Source organism: Gopherus evgoodei, chromosome 15 (assembly GCF_007399415.2).
Source record: "Gopherus evgoodei ecotype Sinaloan lineage chromosome 15, rGopEvg1_v1.p, whole genome shotgun sequence".
Lineage (NCBI taxonomy): Eukaryota > Metazoa > Chordata > Testudines > Testudinidae > Gopherus > Gopherus evgoodei.
Genome location: NC_044336.1, coordinates 1267226 through 1290376, shown reverse-complemented (window position 1 = coordinate 1290376; position 23151 = coordinate 1267226). Strand labels below are relative to the sequence as shown.

Below are 23151 nucleotides of genomic sequence, written 5' to 3'. Positions count from 1 at the left end.
AAAATTCAGAAAACCTCTTTTCCATCCCTGCTGATGACCCAAAGGGAAGTTTCCCTCCCCTCCAACAAACAAGAACAAACCCCCCTTAGATTATTTTGAGATGACATCTAGTCAGCCTGTCTCCTTCTGAGCTGCAGGGCCCAGCACCACGGGGCTCTGGGCCTTTGATGAGGCCTCTAGATGCAACCGCAGGATTACCATCTCACAGTAGCAAGACTGATAGAGTTTAAGACCATAGTTATGCTGGTGTCAGAACTGGCTGGTATACCAGGTCAGGTTGGTACCTCCACATCTCAGCTCTGTTCAGAAACTCTTTCTGGTAAACTTGCCACTTGGGGAATTGGAACCAAATGTCTGCCATGGATGGCTGTGCGTGTGCAGGGATCCCCAGGCTGTGTTTGGATGGGGTGGATTTTTCAGGACATTTGGGAAAAACAGCACACTGGAAAAGCCAGCCTTTTCCCCACTCTGCGCACATTCAGTGCCCCCTGCCAGAGCAGAACCACTGTGACAGCAGAGACAATCAGCCACTCAGTGCTCCCCCATCCAGCCCCTTTGCTCATTTGGGGAGGGTCACTATGACCCTGGTTGTCATGGCAATGGCTGCCTTTGCTAATTGTTTTCCCTCTGACTCCCCCACCACACATACACCCATTGATACAAAGCAGGGTCCCAGCGGTACTGCAGTGAAAGCAGCAGGGCCCTTTGGGTGGGGACTGGATGGCACATGAAAATAAGGTACAACATTACAGCTTCTTCTTACGGAGATTGGCTAGCTGCTTTTTACAAACTGGGGGTGATCTCTGGCTTTCTCAATATTTACTTTTCCAAAACTAACCAACCCAGGAAATTAGAGATCTAAGTCCCTATTCCATTTTCCATTACGCATTTTTAAGTCATAGAAATTGCAGCACATTTGAAGTTTAAAATATGTTTTGTTTGAATACAATTTAATTTAATGACTTCCAATATATTGGTCAACGAGACACTGAATGGTAAAATATGGAGCTGCACAAAGATAAGAGTGGCAATAAAATAGGCATTGAACCCCATAAATGTAAGTGTTTTATTATTTAAATGGCACACATATAGAAGATTTTCTTTCTATTATAAAATGATATTTACAAACAAAAAAACCTCTCATTTAGCATTAGTTAAGGCTGCTCTCATCAATAAAGTAAATGATTAAAAATTAGGAAATACAAAGTTTAATCCTTAAAGGTTGCAAAGTCAAGGACTCTCAAGGGAGGAAATTCCAGAATAAATGTTGGGCATGCCATCTTGATTTGGCCCCCTTGTGCATATGTAATATGATACAGTCTTTAATTACATGAACCTGTATTATTTTTTTTTCACAAGATCTCTGCCTCAGTCAGTGCATAGGCTGGAGCTGCTCAGGAGATGAATCCACTGTGTAGTAAAGGAGGCTGTTGTCTGTGGGACTGCTGCCTTTTTTTGTTGCAGAAGTTGGAAGGTTTGGCAAGCCTTCAATGAGAGGCAGGATGGGCTTGTGGTTAGGGCAGTTGACTACCATCTGGGAAGCTTGGTTTGGTTTCTAGTCCTGCTTCTCCCACTGAGTTCCTATGTGATGCTTGCCAGGTCACTTATACCAAACTATTCACAGATGGTTTCTTCTGTGTGTAATTAAAGCTGCAGCATAATGCATGGGCAGAAGTGGACTGAATTAAGGTTTCCTGGGCAGCATTCATTCTGGCATTTCCTAACTCAAGGACTTTTGACTTTGCCAAAGGGAGAAAAAAAATGTAGACACAACACCTTAATGTCTCAGACAAGTTCTGTTTGCAATTATAGCTAGCAAAACAAGTAAAGGCATATAGGCCTTGGAGGCATGAGTGCATGTCTTTGCAAGCCAGCTTGGTGGCAACTCAAGAACACTAATGTCATGTTACGCTTAGACTTCGGTTAGCAAACCGCAGTTCTGCACAGTCCCATACCACACAGGTGTATAAGTCCATTGGGTTTCAGAGAGTGGTGAAGTTCTTTGTGGTCCTCATTGTTTGTTGTCCACTCAGCCTATTTTATTGTCCTGATTTTCCTCCACTTCTGCCAGATGACATTTCATGCAGCAGACATTCTTAACTGGCTGCCTCTTCCTGGACTTTCTGGACCTCCTGCCTCTTCCTGGATTTCCAGGCTGTTGTGGGAGGATGAGGGGGAGGGGAATCCACTCTGCCACTTGCAAGACTCTGCATCCTACTCCAACAACTCAATTTTCCCCTCGGAAGCAGGAATTCCAAATGATTGTTCAGTTGTCTGGGTAGAGACAACTTTTTCCCCCCAGCCCCCCTCCAGTAGAACCACTTTATTTGCGCACATGCTGTTCAATCACCTAAATATCTCCTTTGCATAAGATGATGGGATCCCACCATTTGCCTGGAAAACTACTTCCTTCTTCCATTCTAATATTTCCAAAATATCTATATCTTCATGGGCAGCATGTGAAACCCCTCCTTTTGGGGTGCTAGCCTCTGGCCTCACCCCTTCCACCCAAAATCTTGCCCCTTCCGTCCCCCTCACTTGCTGGAGCCCCAAGGCCCCTCCTCCCCCCGCAGCCAGAGGAGCACCAATCCACTTACCCCAGCTGTATCAATCCCCCAGCCAGCCCAAGCACTGGCCCAACCCCAGGGCTGTTGGGCAGCCCAAGCACCAGCCTAAGCCACCCCAGGGCCAAGCCACCAGCCGTCCCAAGCCCCAAGCTCCAGGCCACCAGTCCAAGCTGAGCCCCCGACAGCCTTGGGGGAGAGAGAGAGGGAGAGTGGGGCCTCAGAGTAGAACATGGGAGGAGCCACATAGCCTGAGCTGGGGAGGCTTAGCCTTCCCTGGCCTATTATATCTTCCACCCATGTATATCTTCTATGGCTTCCCCAGCCGGAAACAAAGTTAGAGCCAGTTGGTAACTGTGCCCTCACATGACCTCAGCCCACCCTCCCTCAGCCAGGGGCAGCTTTTTTTTAAACACTCTTTTTCTTTTAAATAAAATGAATGTTCCTACTATGATGTGTGGGTAGGGCTCTCCCAATGCCAGAAGTAGAAGGGTCTGCACAGGAGAATTCATAAAGGATTAAATACACCTTTCAAAACACTGCAATCCACAGCCATGTGTAGATGCAGAAAGCCAAGTGGGGGGATTCTTTATTTTTTTCCCCTTGCAGCATACAATTAATATGCTTTCTGTTTCATTCCACCGGCAGGCACTTCCGCGCTAGGCGAAGCCTCCCACCCAGGACTCTGGGTGCTAGAACTGGTCCACACTGAGGAACATGGAGGACCTTTTCAGGATTTTGGCACGCAGGAGCAAAGAGCACCTGGAGTTCAAGAAGGTGAAGAAGTTCCTGGATTAAGAGTGTAGGAACGTGGAACAGGACTGATCCTGGAGCAGATGCTGAATGCATGGGCCAGCAGCAGGGATAGTTCAGTTCCACCACCAGTAGCTGTGCCAGCCACCACGTCTGTGACTGCACCTGTGCATGTGGCAGCACACTCTGCTGTTGACTCTTCTGCATGGCACCACGTTCTGCAGCCAGAGCAGATTTTGAATAACCCTGATGCCTCCACTGGAATGGACAGGGATGCTTTGGGGAGCACAGCGCCCTGCACAACCCACAATCCTTGTGCAGGCACGTGGAAGGTGGATCACAACATACTGCCGAGGGAAGGAGAACAGGGTCAGGGACAACACTGGAATCAAAGGATTGGTTGAACAACACAGCTTTCCTTAAAAAAACAACAACAAAGTTTCTAGTCCTTCATGGCTGCAGCAAAAAAAAGCCTGAAAATATGAAACCAGTGCACCCTAAAGGATCAGAAACAAAAAGGCGGACAAAAAGAACCCAAAATATATTTATTTTTTAAAAGTTCATAATTTTTGGTGCACAAGTCATACAGTTTTGATAGTGTACATCTATATTTAATAAAAATTACAGTGCAAATTTGCCTTTGAAAGGAATTTCATACAGGATAGTACAGTGCCCTTACTGAATACATTGGGAAGTTAGTTCTACACACAAGTGGTGCAATGTGAAAAAAGCATAAGGGTGTTGCAAAGAAAGGCAAAACTATAACTGAGAAAGGCAATCCTCACTGTATCAAAGAAAATGGCAACTCCTGTATGCTGATGACAATCCAAGAACTCAGTCATGTGATCATAAATCACAAATAATTAACTTGTACTATGGAGAAAAATGGCATATTACAAAATCACAGTAAAACACAGGAAGTGTTGTACTAGAACTCACTGTGAGACGCGATTGCTTAAGCTATTGGCATAATTTAATATTAATTATTAATCTTAACAATTATATTGCTCATGATTATTTGCTATTATAATAATTAAAGTAGCAACATTCGATTCATCTGCACAAAATGTGAACCAAAATAAATGTTGGAGTAGTAAAAGCAATGAGCTAAAAATAATTGCAAACATTAAATAATTAAAAGGAGTGAAGCTACACTGACAGTGGATTACAGGAAAGGGAGGCCAATCCTGGCAATCAGAACTCCAAGAAGTCAAACAAGTGAACTGCTATGAGGCCTGCATGATACAGCCACAGAAATTGCTGAAGATTTTTTTTTAAACATTCAAACCAGATGAAAATGATGATTTCTCTGTGTGTTGTGTGTGCGTGTGCGTTGTGTTCTCTGTGTGCGTTGTACGTGGTGTGGGTGTGTGGTTTACAACAATATTTCACTGATTCTGGCCTCCTTCAGCAGCTCAGCAGGCAGTTCAGACAGGGAAGAGCTTCCTTGTCTACGCACGGCGTGACACTGCGCCTGTAACACCCAGGTCAGGGGAGGGGGACCAGAGATGTTCCAGCCAGCCAGGAGCAGAAGCCCCCCCGTCTGGCAGCCCCCGCAGCTAGCTCACCCTGTCTGCACTAACTTTTATCCTCTCTGCCCCCATCCCGGGGCCCCGTCCTCGGCCCCATCCCGCAGCGCCTGGACGTTGGACCATGATTCGGCCTCTCTCTGCACTGCCTTTCCCTGAGCACCCCCCTGCCCCCTTTTGGCTGCCGGTGTAACGACGGAAACAGTGACCGCTCCAGATTCCCGACTTTGGCTGCACCGAGCATGCGCAGATGAACTGAGCATGCGCAGTAACCCTTGCTGTCGCCGCTGCCCTCTCTCTGCCCTCACTTCTGCGTACGATTTGCTGCCTCCTACAGATGGTTTTCTTATGTGACAGAAACTGAAGCTAGTTGCAAAACGGGAGGGTTGCTCAAACTGACGTTACACCTGTAACAGAGTCTGGCGCGAGTATGGGCAGAGTGAGGGCAGCGGCTTCAGCAGCTGTTACTGAGCATCCGCCTGGCTCCAGCCTGCCGCTCTCCGCCGGAGATCCGGGGTTGAGCTTCCCGGGTCAGACGCTGCAGCCGCCTCCATTGTGAGCCGGGAGCCCGGGCTGAGCCGCTGCTGCTGCCCAGCGGGGTGTGTGCGGGGAGAGCCCTTCCCCAGCGCCCCTCTGTGCCCAGCCGGGGGGACTCTCTCCGGGGGCAACTCCGGGCACTGCCGACACCAGCCCCTGAGCCGGAGCCTGCAGGTGAGGGGCGAGACCCGGGGGAAGGGCTGGGGCTGGGCAGGAAAGTGATTCTGCACCAGCGGCCCCTCCTCGCCCCAGCTCTGCTCCTGGGGGGCGGGGGTCTGCGAGTCCCAGAGCTGCTCTCTGCCTCCCGCCCCAGGCTCTGCCCCCCTGAGCGCCTGCAGGAGCCGAGCCAGCTCCGGGGAGCGAACGCCCGGGGCCGGGCCAGGGACCGAGTCTCCCAGCCCGAGGGGAGGGGAGAAGGGGCAGGGGAGAGACTGGCAGGGGCATCAGGAGCAATCAGTGGGGAGGGAGGTTCCCGGCTCCCAGCCCTGCCAAGCCCCATTCCCTGCAGCACCCCGGGGCAGATTGACTTTCCTGGACAAGGCGAGGGGCGGGGAGAGGAAAAGCCAGTTCCTGCCTCTGCCTGATGCCGGCGCTGCTGGGGGAATATGGTGCCCTGTGGACAGTGTCAGGGGGATCCCCAAAGCGGTTCCTTGGATTCTGCTCTTTGGCTGCACAACTTCAGCATGAAGGGACCAGTTCCTTTCCTTTTAACATGCTCAGAATTACTAGATGGTCCTTGGGTCTGATTCAGTCTGGCAAATCGTATGCTCATCTTTAGGATTGAAAATTTCTGTCCAGGTGTGAATTTATTGTAGGAACATTGAGGAAAAGACACCCAGCCTGTTTTTGAGAAAGAAGCACTATGCATAAAAAAATTTAATCAAATTTTCAACAGCCCTTGCATGTTAAAAATTTTGGCTAGAAACTACATTTGACAGAATTTCTGGCTCAGACACTCACATCTCTATAATATTCAAAGAGCTGTTTTGATATTTCTTTGTTATAAGGGTTGGTAAATCTCCATTGTGCGTACACACTGATTTTTTTTCTTTTAGTTATGATGTGTGTACTAACTTCAGATCTGATCAGGTAAACACTTATATGTTTGTCTTTGGCCATGTGAGTGGTCCCATTGACTTCACTTAAATCTCTGTTACCCAGAGGTTTTAACAATGCCTCAGTCGGATTAGTCCTGGTGGGAGAGGTGGCACCTGCACTGGAATAAAGTGACCAGGCCAGGGTCTTGAAATACAAGAGCTTAAGGTAGGTTTCTAAGTCTGTGTTCAGGCACCTGAATAAAAGGCATTCAGAAATGAATTCCAAATGTTTCTGGCTGAGTATTTTGGAATCTCAGACAACTTATTGAGAGAAATGAATGTGGATTTTGGGCAGTGCTTAATTTGTAATATAAGAGGTGCTCGGGCTCAAGCATTTTTTTTACATTCATAACTGATGCAGCAAGGCCAGAGGTGCAGGGAGTATGAACTGCCAAGGCTAGATTTTGAAAATTTTTGCAGAACCATTTGGGGAAACGTGGGAACATGGCAGAGTCTAGAATGTGTCTGCAGAGAAAGAACCTGGGGGGAATTGGGGTGTGAAATGGGCTAATTTTCCTTCTCACCCTGACAGGCTGCAAAGTAACATCCAAGTCTAGATTGTCCCATTCCCCCAGAGGGAAGGGAAGGGAAATGTCTACAGTAGAACCAGTGACCTTTGAGGAAGTGGCTGTGTATTTCACGGAGGAAGAGTGGGCTCTGCTGGACCTGAGTCAGAGAGCATTTTACTGGGGCGTCATGCAGGAGAATTATGAGACTGTGACCTCGCTGGGTAAGGATTCCTGTCCCTTTGGGTATTAGAAACTGTGTGTGTGTGTGTGTTGCGGGAGGTAGGGGTTGTCTCTGGAGCATCTTGGTAAGTTTCTGTGCATGGTTCTTCACTGGTCCCCCAGATTTCACATGATAGTCCCAGATCTCCTGTGTGAGAGACTGGCCTCTCAATACCCCAGGAAAGAAGATGCAGGGACATTAACAATGCTAGCTTTCCCATAACTAAGGTTTTCAAGTGGGACAAACTCATTGTCTCCTCCTGTTCCCAGGGCTAACATTCTTTGGAGCCTCTGAGATAGCTCTGCCCAGGTCCCCAGTGGCCAGTTTTCAAATGCACTTCATCTTGTCTGTGGTCTGCCTCAGCCAGCTTTGTTAGTGGGAGGCCCCAGATGTTCTCAATTCTCTTCCACCTGCTAGAAAGGGCATGGGGCAGTGTCATGGGGCTGAGCAAGGGTTTATTTATGGTCCAGACGAATTTGGTGGGGTATATTGCTGCAGTGGCCGGGGAGAAGAGAGAGGAAGGCTAATCTTTGTGTCTCACACTGCATTCAGACTCAGGACTCTGTGGGTGCAGAACAGGTCTCATGGGTGATGGGAAGGGCTGAATGACCAGTGACCAGCCATTGGATGTGCCCTAATGCTCTTCCATCATGACTCCCATGACAGGAAGCTTTTTGCTGTCTGTTCCAGACTGTGGGCAGGTGTCTAGTGATTTTCTTTCCAGGCCCTGGGTGGTAGTTCCTCTGTTTATTTCTCGGCAACTCGTATTTAGGCAGCACCTAAAGGCCCGAATCAGTGATCACTGCCCCCTTGAGCTAGGCACTGCACAGACCCACAGTGAGAGAGTCCCCACCCAAAGAGCTCACAGCCTAAATCATATGGTTAGAAGGGACCAGAAGGGTCTTACCCACTGCCAAGATGCAGGATTTGTTGTGTCTAAACCATCCAAGACAGATGGCTATCCAGCCTCCTTTTGAAAACCTCCAATGAAGGTACTTCCACAACCTCCCGAGGTATCTGTTCCATTGTCCGACTGTTCTTATAGTTAGGAACTTTTTCCTGAGATTTAGTCTAAATCCGCTATCTATAGTTTGAGCCCACCACCTCTTGTCCTTCCCACTGTGACAAGAGAGAGCAACTTTTCTCCATCTTTTTTATGGCAACCTTTCAAGTATTTGAAGATCACTGTCACGTCCCCGCTTCATCTCCTTTTTTCCAAACTAAACATACCCAGTTCCTTCAGCCTTTGCTCATATGGCTTGCATTCCATCCCTTTGATCACATACGTCTGGATCCTTTCCAGTTTCTCCATATCCTTTCTATACATTGATGACCTAAATTGAACACAGTACTCCAGCTGAGACCTAACCAGTGTTGAATAGAGCTGAACTGTCACCTCCTCTGACTTGCACTATGCCTCTGTTAATGCAACCTAAAATTGCTTTGCCTTTTTTGCAACAGCATCACATTGCTGACTTGTGTTGAGGTCGTGATCCACCACAATTCCCAGATCCTTCTCAGCCCTGCTGCTGCCAAACCAGTTATCCCTCATTCTGTATTTGTGCATTTGGTTTCTCTTCCCTAAGTTTAGCACCTTACATTTGTCTTTGTTGAATTTCATTTTGTTGTCTATAGTCCAGTTCTCCAATTTGTCAAGATCCGTCAGAATTTTAGCTCTGTCCTCCAAAGTGTTGGCAACTCTCCCCCTCCCCCCGCTTTGTGTCATCTGCACATTTGATCAGTATGCTCTCTGTACTTACAGCTGGGCCATTAATAAAGATGTTAAACAACACTGGGCCCAGAACAGATCCCTGTTGAACTCCTCTTGAGACCTCCCTCCAATCTGACATCATTCCATTAATAGTTACTCTTTGTTTGTGGTTGTGTAACCAATTATGTATCCACTTAATGGTAGTGCTACCAAGCTCATTTTTCTTCAGATTACTTATCAAAATGTCATGTGGGATTGTCAGAAGCCTTGCTGAAGTCCAGGTATATTATGTCCACTGCATTCTCCCATGCACCAAACTAGTTACCTTGTCACAGAAGGAAATCAAGCTGGTTTGAAATGATTTCTTCTTGGTAAATCCATGCTGGCTGCTAGTGATCACCATTTCATCCTCCTGGTATTTGCAAATTGAATGTTTTATACATTGCTCTAGTAACTTCCCAGGTATTGAAGTCAGGATGACAGGTCAATAGTTCCCTGACTCCTCTTTTTTCCCCTTTTCAGGCTATGTCTACACTTCCACAGTAAGTCAACCTGCGCTACGCAACACAACTCCAGCTACGTGAATAATATAGCTGGAGCTGACGTACCTTAGGTAGAGTTATTGCAGGGTCTACACCGCGTGGGGTCAACGGGAGAAAATCTCCTGTCAACTTTTCTTACTCTTCTCATCAGGGTTAGAGTACAGGGATCGACTGGAGAGCGATCTGCAGTTGATTTGGCAGTTTTTTACTAGACCCACTAAATCGACCGCCAGTGGATTGATCTCAGAGTGTCAGTCTCTGCCATAGTATAGACCTGCCATTAAAAATGAGCACTACGTTAGCCCTGCTTCAGTCATCTGGGATCTCTCCTGTCATCCATGAGTTTGCAGATGTTATTGCCAGTGACTGAGATTTCTTCAGCTAATTCCCTCAGCAGCCTGTGGTGAATAGCATTCAGCCCTGCTGATTTGAATTCATTCTAATTGGCAGAAGATCTCTGACACGTTCTTTACTTATCCTAATCTGTAACCCTTCCCCTGTATTATCTATGGTAACTTTGCTAATCATCCATGCTATTTTTTGTGAGAGGACAGAAGCAAAGTAGGCATTGAGCACCTCTGCCTTCCTATCATCTTCCGTTACCAGCTCACCTTCTCCACTGAGCAGTGGACCCACACTGTCCTTGATCTTTCTTTTCTGCCTGACATGTTTATAGAACCCCTTCTTGGTTGTCTCTGACATTTCTTGCCAGCTATAACTCATTCTTTGCTTTGGCTTTCCTGAGTTTGTCCCTACATGCTTGTGCTATTTTCATGTATGCTTCCTTGGAGACATGGCCTCCTTCCATGTCCTGAATGTATTCCTTTTAGTTCCCTAAGGCTGTGTCTACACTTAAAACGCTACAGTGGCACAGCTGCAGGTGTACTGCTGTAGTGCTTCAGTGTACACATGTACTACAGCAATGGGAGGGGAACTCCCATTGCTATAGGTAATCTACCTCCCTGAGAGGCGGTTGCTGGATCGACAGAATTCTTCCATCAACTTATTGCTGTCTGCACAGAGATTTAGGTTGGCTTAACTAAGTCGTTCAGAGGTGTGGATTTTTTTTTACCAGCCCTTAATGTTTTCCTGCTCTGGTTTGTGTTGTGGAGGCATATATGTGTGTGAGAAGTGATGGAGGGGTTAAAATTGACAGCGATGGAGACTTGGTTGTACACCAGAAACCTAAAGAGTGTAGCAACTATGCTCAGCTCCTCATGGGAATAAGTTAGGGCCATTCCCTAGGCAGAGTGGTTGAACCCTTGCTCCAGAATAGTGCCTCATTGGATCTTTACGATGTATAGCGCAGTCTCTGTAGGGTTGGGGGAGGGAGAGGAAGGAGCCTTTCTGGGTTTTTCTGCTTAGATCATGGATCTCGAAATAGTAACAGTTCTGACCCTAATGAACAAGATCAACACTTGTTTCCTTGCCCCCCAAGCAGGATTTCCAATTTCCAAATCTGACATGATCTCCCGTCTGGAATGTGAGGAGAAGCCATGGGTCCCTGATCTCCAGGGTTACGAGGAAAAAGAGATCCTGAGAAACATTCACACAGGTGAGGTGACAACTAAATTGACTCAGAAATCAATATTTTTATTCTTGGGCAGTTTCACCAGTTCTGTGTAACCCTATAGCTGCTGCCCTCATCAATATTCAGATGGGACAAGGAGGTGGAATTGGTCACCAGCTCTCTCCTGTCTGAGGAAGGGTTTGGGAGGTGATTCAAATCTTATTTTATTGGTCCCCAGTAGTCATTGGGGTATATTCCCCCTGTGCCATACCTCTTTCTGTTGTTCTCTGTCTGCCCGGCAAATGGAGTGATTCCTGTCTGGATTTTGTCTCTGTCCCAGCAGGTGGTGGGACGGTGAGTGGGAACAACGAAGAAAATCTTCAGCAGGAAGGTCCTCATCAAGTAGAACCATACATGATGGTATCGGGAAGAGCTGAAGGGCATGTTTCCCAGAGACCTGAGCAGGGAGAAGCCTGTGAGAGGCAGCGGAGGCCAGAGAGGCAGCAGAGAAACCAGCCAGGGGGTCGATGGGGTAAATCCACCCAGAGGAGCAGAAGAGTAGAGGAAATCAGAGATATTGTTCAACCGAGGATCCCTGCTGGAGAGGGACCCTTCACCTGTGGTGAGTGTGGGAAGAGCTTCCGTTGGAGATCTGTTCTTATTATTCACCAGAAAATCCACATGGGAGAAAACCCCTATAAGTGCCCGGACTGTGAGAAAAGTTTCAGCAAGAGCTCAGACCTCAATCTTCACCAGAGAATCCACTTGGGGCAGAAATCCTACATATGCACTGACTGCGGGAAAAGCTTCCCTCAGTACCACCTCCTTACTTCCCATCAGAGAACCCACACAGGAGAGAGACCCTACAAATGCCCCGAGTGTGGGAAGAGCTTCAGTCAGAGCTCACACCTTGTCATTCACCAGAGAACCCACACTGGGGAGAGACCCTACAAATGCCTGATCTGCGAGAGATGCTTTGGTGATAGATCGCAATTTAAGACCCACCAGAGGATCCACACAGGAGAGAAGCCCTACAAATGCCCACAATGTGAGAAAAGCTTCAGTCGAAACTCATACCTAGTTATACACCAGAGAACCCACACGGGAGAGCGACCCTACAAATGCCCCGACTGCGGGAAAAGCTTCAGTGACAAGTCACATTTTAATACACACCAGCGAATCCACACGGGAGAGATGCCCTACAAATGTCCCGAGTGTGGGAAAAGCTTCAGGAGGCGCTCGTACCTGGTTACACACCATAGAACCCACACGGGAGAGAGACCTTATTTATGCCTGACCTGTGCAAAAACCTTCAGTGATCGATCTCATTTTAGAAAACACCAGAGAACCCACACGGGAGAGAGGCCCTACAAATGCCCCGAGTGCGGTAAAGGCTTCTGTCTGCGTTCAGACCTTATTATACACCAGAGAACCCACACAGGAGAGCGGCCCTATAAGTGCAGCGAGTGTGGGAAAACCTTCACTCGGAGCACCTACCTTTTTTCACATCAGAGAATCCACACAGGGGAGAAACCACAGAAGTGTTCTAGCTAGGGATGGGCAAAGTGAATGACATCTCTGTTGGTTCCCGCAGTCTCAGTGATGTGGATAATGTAATGGTAGATATGTAATGGTTGTCAAAGCAGAGAATGGAACCACCCTTCTGGGACAGAGTCGTGCAGAGCAGGAGGCTGAGATAAGATTTCCATGTTGTGATGAGATTTGAGTATTACATTTCAGAAAGCTCTGAATGTCCTGTGATCAGCTCCTACATCTAAATCAATTACTTGCAATTGGCCAATTCCCCATGTAGCGTGGGAGCATTCTTGGATTCCTTGTTGACACTAAGCTTTCACATAGCTGCCCCTGTGAGTAATGCTTTCTCTCATCTCTAGTTGACTAGAGGACTCTGTCCCATCCTGTCGGACAATAAGCTGGCCTAAGTAGTTGTTCACACCTTTGTCATCTGTTGGCTGGACTACAACAGTACTATAGACCTGGGAATGAAAGCGTCAGCACTTAGGAAATTCCAGCTAGTACAGAACACTGCAGCACTTCTCTCGACAAAGGCTATGTATGGACAACTCAGGCCTGCCCTCAGTCTCTACTCTGGCTTCCCATAGAATATTGAATCAAGTTCAGGTCTCGATTCTTATCTTCAAGTTGCTTCCTGGCCTGCTAGGGGCAAAGCAATGCCTCAGATGCTGTAGGCATGGGGCTGTGTTTTCATAGGATTTGCATGAGGAGCCAAATAGCTCAGTGGCGATCGGTTCATGTGACAATGGGGCACCCCATGAAAAACATGCTTCACACTGGCATTTGCAACTGACATTTTATTTACAACCCCCGTTCCCCCCTCACTTTTATTTTATTTTTGCATCAGCAGTTTTGTTCCCAAAGCACCCTCTAACTTAGTTATTTTACAAACAGTTCTTTTATTTATTTATTTTTCACAACAGGGTTTTGTAATTTGCTGAAGGAAGAAGAGGTTCAAGATTCTGCATTAAGCATTTATCTGAGGGTCTGATTATTTTATCTAACACTTTATCTGGGTCTCTAGCATCTGTCACATTGTTCACCCACTCCACTGCTTGAGCACAGTATTCCTCGGTTAAACAGGCACAAATATCTTATGGCAACTTGTACAATCAAAAGCATAACAGTTTGATTAGTTGTGGGTTAGCACAGCCTCCATGCAAGATTTCTTCCTCAGAGTTAGATAGTATGTATCTATAGAATCAGCATCCCCTTTTCTTTTGGTATCCTACAGACATAGGGGTTCTGGGGGTGCTGCCACACCCCTTGGCTTGAAGTGGTTTCCATTATATACAGCGTTTACAGTTTGGTTCAATGGCTCTCAACTCCCTCACTATAAAAACTGTTCCTGCACTCCTGCCTACGGAGCATCTGGTTTTGGGCCAGGACAAAAGCACACCAGGCCCAAACTGTTTGTTCCTTCATGGCTTTCAGCGGACACATTCTCCCAGGTCTCTAAAGAACCATCATTCAGCTGCTGAGAGATTTAAAATAAGAAATGCAGATAAGGGCATCATATTAGTTTTTATACTGTGCTTGAAAATATTTCCTTTGTGTGTCAAGAGACCTCTTCAGATCACGTGTTTTGTTTTTTTTAAAATTGCCTTGGGATAGTCTCATTCCATTGACCTTTCAGCTGGAAGCTGAACACGTGAGTCCACTGAGCTAGCATGGCCAGGTCCTATTACCAGCCCTCTCCAACCCCCCGCCCCCTGTTTGAATTGGGATATCCTGGTTGGGATCTGGAGTGTTAAACCAAAGTTGGGTCAGCAGTCTGGCCTCATGCTTCCCCTCTGCACTGTCTTGATAACCTTCATCAGCTGCTCTCCCCATTGCCCTGCTTCCATGACATGCTTCCAGAGTGGCACGCACTGGTTGTGCCAAGGGTATATTGGTTCCTTCCGTTCCCATTGTTTCCTCTGTCTGGTGTCTCTTCATGAGCTCTTTGAGTGCCAGTGCTGGCGAGACTTAATTCAAGGGACTGTGAGGAGCCTCCATCTTTAACTCACAGACCCTTTTGAATGGCGTGTCCTCTTCTATATGATGGTTGCACAGTACTTTCTAAGCCAATAGTTTTAGGGACAATGCTTTAAAAGGCCTGGTCTCCTCCCAGGTAAGGAGCAACTTCTGGTCAGTGCATAGTGGGATGGAGACCATAGTAAAAAGGGAAGGAGTGAAGGTGAAGACATTTGAACACTTTGTTTTGTATTTTATAGTTTATACTTGTTGAAAGGGTACAGTTCATTAAAAACAAAAGGCATACACACCCGTTCCACTGAAAAGAGCCCTATGTTCTTGTATGGGGGTGGGGGGAGAAGGATTTATGGGAAGTGGTGTACCCTGAACCAGCTGGCTCCCATTGCTTCAAATCTCCTCTTCAATTACACCACCTTCTACTTCAACTATGCCTTTTAATTCCCTCTTAGTTTCTCTGCATTACAGCTGTACTCGCCATAACACAGTTTTCTGTAATTTCTCACTTCTACCATCTACTGTCTTGTATTATTTGACATTGTAAAATATCTAGGGGTTTGTACACACTACCACTGTCAGCGTAACTTATGTCACTCAGCTGTGTGAATAAGCCACCCCTCTGAGCGACCTAAGTTACACCAACCTAAGTGCCAGTGTCTACTATCTCTTGTGGAGGTGGTTTTATTATGCCAATGGAAGAACTCTCACCCATCGACTTAAGAGCATCTTTACCGGATGCACTACAGCAGCGCAGCTATATCAGTGCAGCTATGCCATTCCAGCACTTCTAGTGTAAACTAGCCTGAGGTGACACATTGTGTAAAAGTAAAATGTAAAGCGTTATATAAGAACAGGGAAAACTTTACTCTTTAGGACTTCTTCAATGTAATGATAAAAAAAAATTGTTGCTCTGACAAATACCACCACAAAGTATCACCAAGTATGTAATCCTCTCAATGATTTTGTTACGGTTATTTTATTTATTTATTGTTACTATTTCTGATAGTCCAGGACAAAGTGATTAGAAAGATTGGCAAAACAATAGGGGGACTAAAGCTTCACGAAGCTGGGGAGAGCTTCTGTGTCACAAATGCCTGTGCTAAAGCCTGACAATTAACGAAGAATGCATACAGTAGTTTCACTAAAAAGTATTTCAAACAAAGGTCAAATTTCCCCTAAAATCCAAGCCAGCTCTCTTATCCCTATACCCTGTTTTTTCATGTTAATCTTTTAAAAGTTAGGATTGTTTATTTTAAAACTTTATTTGACGTGATTAAAAATTGTGTGGTTAGCAGAAGGTGGTAGTTGTAGATAAAAGAAAAGTCAGGTAAAGAAGAAGTGGGGTGTTGGGTGGGCATGGAGGGGCATGTTTCTTTAGATGACAGTGCCAGGCTGTCCCTGTCTTTTAAAATTTCATGTTTTGATTGTAAAATCCCCCTATAAATGTGGGTGGGTGGTTTTTTTAATACAGTATCCCAGAATTTGAAATTTTCTTCACAATTCACAAAATGATGAGCCTATTAAAAGTCATACGTCCTGTATTTGTAAAGAGATTTAGAGAAGTTTTTCTCTGATAGGTGTTTCTTCATAGTGAGCAATTCATTTAGGCAAAATTTTAAAAACAAGCTAATGCTTTTTTTTTTCCCTAAGTTGGGATAGTCTCTCTTTTAAACATTGTATTGGCATTTTCATTTAATCAGACACTGCCTCTTTCAATAAAACAAAATCATAACGTTGTACGAGAGAGGACTGAGGTGGTGCTAGAAGTTACAGTATTAAAGGCTCTATACAATGTAAAGTTTTATATCTGCACAGGGCAATTAATTCTGTGGGACCGTTTCAGTGTGATTGAAAAATAAAATGGGGTGGGTGAGTGGGTGGAGTAATTGTTTTGCAGATAGCTCTATAAAATATTGGTACAAATGTAAAGATGCTGATATTTTCATTATATCACAGGGCTTTTTTTATTAGTCCAAAGGGTCTGGCGTTGGCGTTTTGCAGCAGTGTCACAGCACAATTCTCTCAATGTCTTTGCTCCCCATCTTACTTTTAGGTATTTAGTCACTGTTATTCTGTGAGGCTCCGATGTGTCTCATGGCACTAACAAAAGTTGTGTTGCTTTGGAGGTACTTCTCTAAAATATCGCTAGACATATAGAGACCAGGAGATTTTGATTATGGTACAGTGTTCTTCATCTGAGTCAGTTATGACCAGTCTTGCAGTTTTGCCCCTGTATGTATACCCATTCCTCCCGATGCCTTTGGAAGTATTTATGTATTTAGTATTTCTGCCCTTCTGTGAAAAAGTGACTAGAAACATAACAGTGGGAATGTAATGCCTAATGAGATTGGGGAGAGCTTATGTATGATGTGCTTTAACATGGGTAAATGCATGACAACTAACAAAGAATGGATACAAAGTTTTCACTGAATAAATATTTCAAACAATCATGAAAATGTCTCCTAAAATCTTGGGCAACTCTTATCCTCATGCCCTGTTTTTTCATGTTACCTTCAAAAGTCTGGGTAAGTGTGTGAATGTGGATGTTTGCGTCTGTTTCATTTTTATATATATATATTTATTTTGCTAAATGTATCAGGTAAGTTGTTAATGCAAAATATGTACTGTTAAAGCATTTAAAATACACTGAATCTTAAGAACATTTTATTTGTAGCTACTGCCTCTCAAAGACTTAAAATCGAGGGTTTTCCTAATGCTCCATTGTTGTTTTTATTGTATTTATGAAATCCAATATGCTATATGTGGCATATCTATAAAATAATATGCTCTTTGGCTTGAATATATGCTTAATTGTTTCGGGAAGGAGGAGATGATAGCAGAGAAATTCCTGAGACTTCATTTTGAATAAGCAAGAGTCACTCCACTATTGGAAGCTGCAGGTCACATGATATTTATGGAATATGTGCAACCAAAAGTAGAAGAGAGGTCAGCAGATCATAACTCTGAGGTAAATGATGGTACTGAGCATTTCTGGAATGTTTGGAATGTTGGTATTGAGCATGTGCAGTGAAGATCACAAAAAACACCAGGCCATTCAAACAAACGTGAATGTAGTATACTGGGAGAAAAAAGGCATCTAGAATGTTTTGACAGGACAGTATAAAAGTCGATGTCAGTGGGTAGCAAACAGTACAGGTAGAGCTGAGGAGAGAAGAGTGGACAAGGGGAGTCCTGAAGAAGGCAGCAGAAGCAAGCAGGGACACCAGAAGGAGTCCTGGGTCAGCAGGCAGAGTAAATCTGCCAATTATAATTATAGTACAGCATAGTATAGTGTTAGTGAGTACGTGCATATGTCTGTGTTAAAGATGTAAGAGTGTGTGTTGATAGAGAAAGAAATGTGTGAGACTTAAGCCATTTAAAAACTGCTTTTAGCAACCTAGGACAGACTGGCCATCTGTAACAAGGTGCAACCACTTAGAATCATTTCAAACAGTAAGGTAATATGATTTGAGGTGCTCTTTTACTTGTTATACACAATTTGTGTTTGTAACATCAATAAGGGGATTGTTAGTTTTGTTATTGTATTAGGGATTCTTATTTGCACCAATAAAAAGGTGCCTTGTTTTGGAAAAGAATAATGCTTGTCAATCATTTATCAGAAGGCTGTATCTGTGTCCTCCAGGTATTTCCTAGCTCCCCTGCAGACCCATACCTTAGGTAAACAGATTGGTTAATATTGAATGGTTTTTAGGGAACTCCTTGATGAACTCAAGGTGGGACAATAGGTGAGCTTATTCTGGGAGTACCCTAAATCTGTTTTCAAAGTAACAGAGAGATGGGGGTGAGGGGGGATGATGGTGGTACAGATGTGTGTGTGTGGAGGAAGGACATACATTGTTAAATCCTGCTGGAAATGAGGGGTGTGTGTGATATTGCTATTCCCTGCTACCTAAACTTGCTTCACAATTTACAAATGATGTCCCTGTGAACTATTTTAACAATTTTTGTTTGTGCTTGTGTATTCTGAGCAATACATTTGGGGGGAGACTTTATTAAGAGTTTCTAATACAGCTTAAGCTAAAAGGTGCTAATTTCCAATAATATAAAAGGTTGCCAATGTATTACTTTGAATAAATAGAATAAAGGGAAATTGGAATAAAGTTTGGGAATGTGAGTCCGGTGGGCCCGGGGGGGGGGGGAGGGTCTTACCAGTTTTTAAAGACTTGTGTAGAAAGAGGAAAATTTAATCCAGGATTAAACCAAAAAAATATTAAATGTACATAGATGGTAAAAAGTTTGATAAAGAAATCTGCAAACATCCCCTATTTGGTATTTTAGCTTTAATTTATATTATGTGATACTGAATAATGTGAAATGTGATGCAGTTTAGTATTCTATGCCGTAGAAGTCTGCAAAAATCTTGGGGTTAGAGAAACACCTTCTTATTGGCTCAGTGGCAAGCTCCCAGAGCAGGCTTTTTTGTCATTTGGCTGGAAACGTTCTGTGGGTGTAATGGTCTGTCAGAGGGCCCAGTACTGAGTATAATTTTGTTACCCTTCTATATCAGTGAGAGAGACTTGCTGGCGGTTGGCTCAGTGCCAGCTCCCTGACACCCTACAGTTTGTGGTGTGCCCACACCTTGAATTCTAGTAATCCCATCTCAAAAAAGATATATTAGAATTGGAAAGGGTACAAAGAGGGGCAACAAAAATGCTTAAGAGTATGGAACAGCTTCCATTTGAGGAGAGGTTAAAAAGACTGGGACTGTTCAGCTTGGAAAAGAGATAACTAATAGGGAATATGATAGAGGTCTACAAAATTGTGACTGGTGTGGAGAAAGTGAATAAGGAAGTGTTATTTACACCTTCTCATAACACAAGAACTAGGGATCACCCAATGAAATTAATAGGCAGCAGGTTTAAAACAAGCAAAAGGAAGTACTTCACACAATCAACCCGTCGAACTCATTTCCAAGGGATATTATAAAGAACAGAAGTAAACAGGGTTCAAAAAGAACTAAATAAATTGATGGAGATTAGATCCAGCAATGGCTATTAGCTAAGATGGTCAGGGATGAAACCCCGTGCTCTGGGTGTCCTTAGCCTCTGTTCACAAGAAGCTGGGACTGGACAACAGGGGATGAATCACTTGATGATTGCCTGTAATGGGCATGTGACACTAGGTGTGTGAATTCTTCACAAGCTTGAATCGGGGCAGGGGTGGGGGACAGACCTGTCTGCTTGCCAGCATTTAAATGGGAAGGTGATATTGGGTTATGATGAACCCAGCACAGTAGAGAGCACATAGGTAAGCAGTCTGATCTAAGTGTGAAGCAGTGCAATGTGAGATAGCAAGGGGAGAACTGTCAGAAGAAGAGTAGTTATTCTGAATTAGGGATATGTCCACATGAATCTCAGACTGAATTAACTAGTTCTTCCAAAATTGATTGATTAATGTGGAGTAAAATGTTAGAGAAATTGAGGGGAGAATTGTGTGTGTGGACACAAGGCAGTTTATGCCAAGGTTCCCCCACCCCCCAAGTTAATCTGAAAAAAAATTCCCCATATAGACCAGCTCTAAGTAAGTAAAGGAAAGGGAGTAAAAAATTCTGAGTACGGGGTGGAGTAGGAAGCATCTGTTAATTCCTTCAAATTTAAAATGCTTTAACAGTTTTTCTGTGACCCCACATAAAAGACTTACAAGGGTGGGAGGAGGGGGGCAAGTCACTCATATTGCCTATATACCAATGCTAGGAGCCTGGGTAACAAAGTAAGAGGAATTAGAATTACTCATTTATGAGTATAACTTTGATCTAGTTGGTGTTACTGAAACCTGGTGAGACAATTTGCACTACTGGAATATTACAATCAATTATTATAACCTCTCTGGGAAGGAGCAAGTGGGCAAAAAGTGTGGGGGGTGGATACGACTTGGCATCCCATGTCAAAAATAACATTATTTGTTCCAAGTCACTGATAACTCAGAAGAAAATGTTGAATGTTTTATGGATCAGTGTCTGAGAAGATCAAGCACAAGATGGGGTACTAGTTGGTGTCTGCTACAGATCACCACATCGTAGTGGAGAACAGGCTCAATGACTTCTCACACATGTCTAAGTCCTGTGGCCTAAAGTCTATAAGAGAAGAGAGGTAACTGAGTGAGCTCTCTGCTGGAGATCAAGGGCAGTGGGCTAAGCAAGGCAGTGCTTCATTTGCATATTAACTGCTGCTAGTTTGGGGACATTGGGGTATAATTTAACTAAGTTTTCTGCTTGGGGTCCATATATTTGAGAGTACCCTTTTGAGACCACAACTGGGCAAAGCCTGGACAATGACTCTGTATGAGGTCATCCTGATGGAAACTTATGTTTGTCACTGGGAAGAGCTCTTTGGGTGATAGAGACTCTGCTGCGAGCCTAAGGCTACTGGTCTCCTTGCACCTGGAAAGCTGAGCTAAGAGGTGTAATTGCTTCATATGGGTAAAAGTCACCAGAGATTCCAGTTGTCTAGACACTGGTAAGCAGAGGTGGGAGCCCAGCAACAGTTCTGGACACCTGAACAGCTGTCAAAGCACGGCAGCCATTGGATTCATCCACAGGCCCCAGTCTGCGGCAAAGAGCAGTTGTGTGAATGACACAGGGGGCAGACATTCACAGCAACCATTTGTGTCAGCCTAGTGATTCTGATGGGGCCTCCTCCCCCTCCACCCCAATAAGAACGGCCATACTAGGTCAGACCAAAAGTCCCTCTAGCCCAGTATCCTGTCTTTTGACAGTGGACAATGCCAGGTACCCCAGAGGGAATGAACAGACCCTGTAATCATCAAGTGGTCCATTCCCTGTCTTCCATTCCCAGATTATGGCAAACAGAGGTTAGAGATACCATCCCTGCCCATCCTGGCTAATAGCCATTGATAGACTATGTGTGATGTGTTGGGTCACAGAAACCCCCTTGGGGCTGCCACCTGATGTGCTGAGACTACCTTTGAGCCTGTTTTCCCTGGCAGCTTGGGACTTCAGTACTCTGTCTTGTTGAGCCAAGACACACTAGCCTGCTGCAAACACAGACCCAGATCTGAACCACATCCCCCACAAGCTGCGGACTTAACTGAAAACAGCTTAAGTGCTCCTGTCATAACCTTAGTCCCAGATTTGGACCTTAGCGTCCAAAATATGGGGGTTAGCATGAAAACCTCCAAGCTTAGTTACCAGCTTGGACCTGGTACTTGCTGCCACCACCCAAAAAATTAGAGTGTTTTGGGGCACTCTGGTCCCCCTGAAAAACCTTCCCTGGGGACCCCAAGACCCAAATCCCTTGAGTCTCACAACAAAGGGAAATAATCCTTTTTCCCTTCCCCCCTCCAGGTGCTCCTGGAGAGATACACAGACACAAGCTCTGTGAAACTACACAGAGTGACTCCCCCTCTCCGTTCCCAGTCCTGGAAACAAAAGTACTTTCCTATTCCCCCAGAGGGAATGCAAAATCAGGTTAGCAAATCCAACACACACACAGATCTCCCTGATCTCTTCCTCCCACCAATTCCCTGGTGAGTACAGACTCAATTTCCCTGAAGTAAAGAAAAACTCCAACAGGTCTTAAAAGAAAGCTTTATATAAAAAGAAAGAAAAAATACATACAAATGGTCTCTCTGTATTAAGGTGACACAACACAGGGTCGATTGCTTAAAAGAATATTGAATAAACAGCCTTATTCAAAAAGAATACAAATCAAAGCACTCCAGCACTTATATTCATGCAAATACCAAAGAAAAGAAACCATATAACTTACTATCTGATCTTTGTCCTTACACTTAGAAACAGAAGATTAGAAAACAGAACTACTTCTCCAAAGCTCAGAGAAAGCAGGCAGACAGAAAACAAAGACTCAGACACAAACTTCCCTCCACCCAGAGTTGAAAAAATCCGGTTTCCTGATTGGTCCTCTGGTCAGGTGCTTCAGGTGAAAGAGACATTAACCCTTAGCTATCTGTTTATGACACTCCTGTCTCTGGCACCCAGTTAGCCAGTTCCCAATGGGCTCCAAACCCTACATAAATCTGTTTTACTCTGTATAAAGTTTATACAGGGTAAACTCATAGACTGTCCACCCTCTTTACTACTGATAGAGAGATATGCACAGCTGTTTGCTCCCTCAGGAATTAATTACTTTCTCTGGGTCAATTAATAAGCAAAAAGTGATTTTATTAAGTATAAAAAATAGGATTTAAGTGGTTCCAAGTAATAACAGACAGAAAAAAGGAAATTACCAAGCAAAATAAAACAAAAACACACAAGTCTAAGCCTAATACATTAAGAAACTGATTACAGATAAATCTCACCTCAGAGATGTTCCAATAAGCTTCTTTCACAGACTAGACTCATTTCTAGTCTGGTCCCAGTCCTTTCCCCTGGTACAGTCTTTGTTTCAGCTCAGGTGGTAGAGGATTTCTCATGACTGCAACCCCCTTTGTTCTGTTCCACCCCTTTATAGCTTTGGCAAAAGGTGGGAATCTTTTGTCCCCACCCCTACTTCTAAATGGAAAAGCCTCAGGTTTAAGATGGATTCCAGTACCAGGTGACATGGTCACATGTGCTGTGAGACCCCAACCCTTCATTCTTCCCTGCCAGACTCACATGAAGGCTTGCAAATAAACAGTTAATAGTCCTAGTTAATGGGAGCCATCAAGATTCTAAACCACCATTAATGGCC

General features: G+C 44.7%; 1 protein-coding gene and 2 pseudogenes across 1 annotated transcript in view; 2 read left to right on the top strand and 1 right to left on the bottom strand.

Moving 5' to 3' along the window:
- Window positions 1-23151, top strand: part of LOC115635683 (zinc finger protein 239-like) — an 811791-nt gene that overhangs the window by 342916 nt on the left and 445724 nt on the right. The gene's annotated exons all lie outside the window — the stretch shown is intronic.
- Window positions 1-23151, bottom strand: part of LOC115635664 — a 1110108-nt pseudogene that overhangs the window by 903555 nt on the left and 183402 nt on the right.
- LOC115635418 overlaps window positions 1-23151 on the top strand; it is a 63674-nt pseudogene that overhangs the window by 13967 nt on the left and 26556 nt on the right.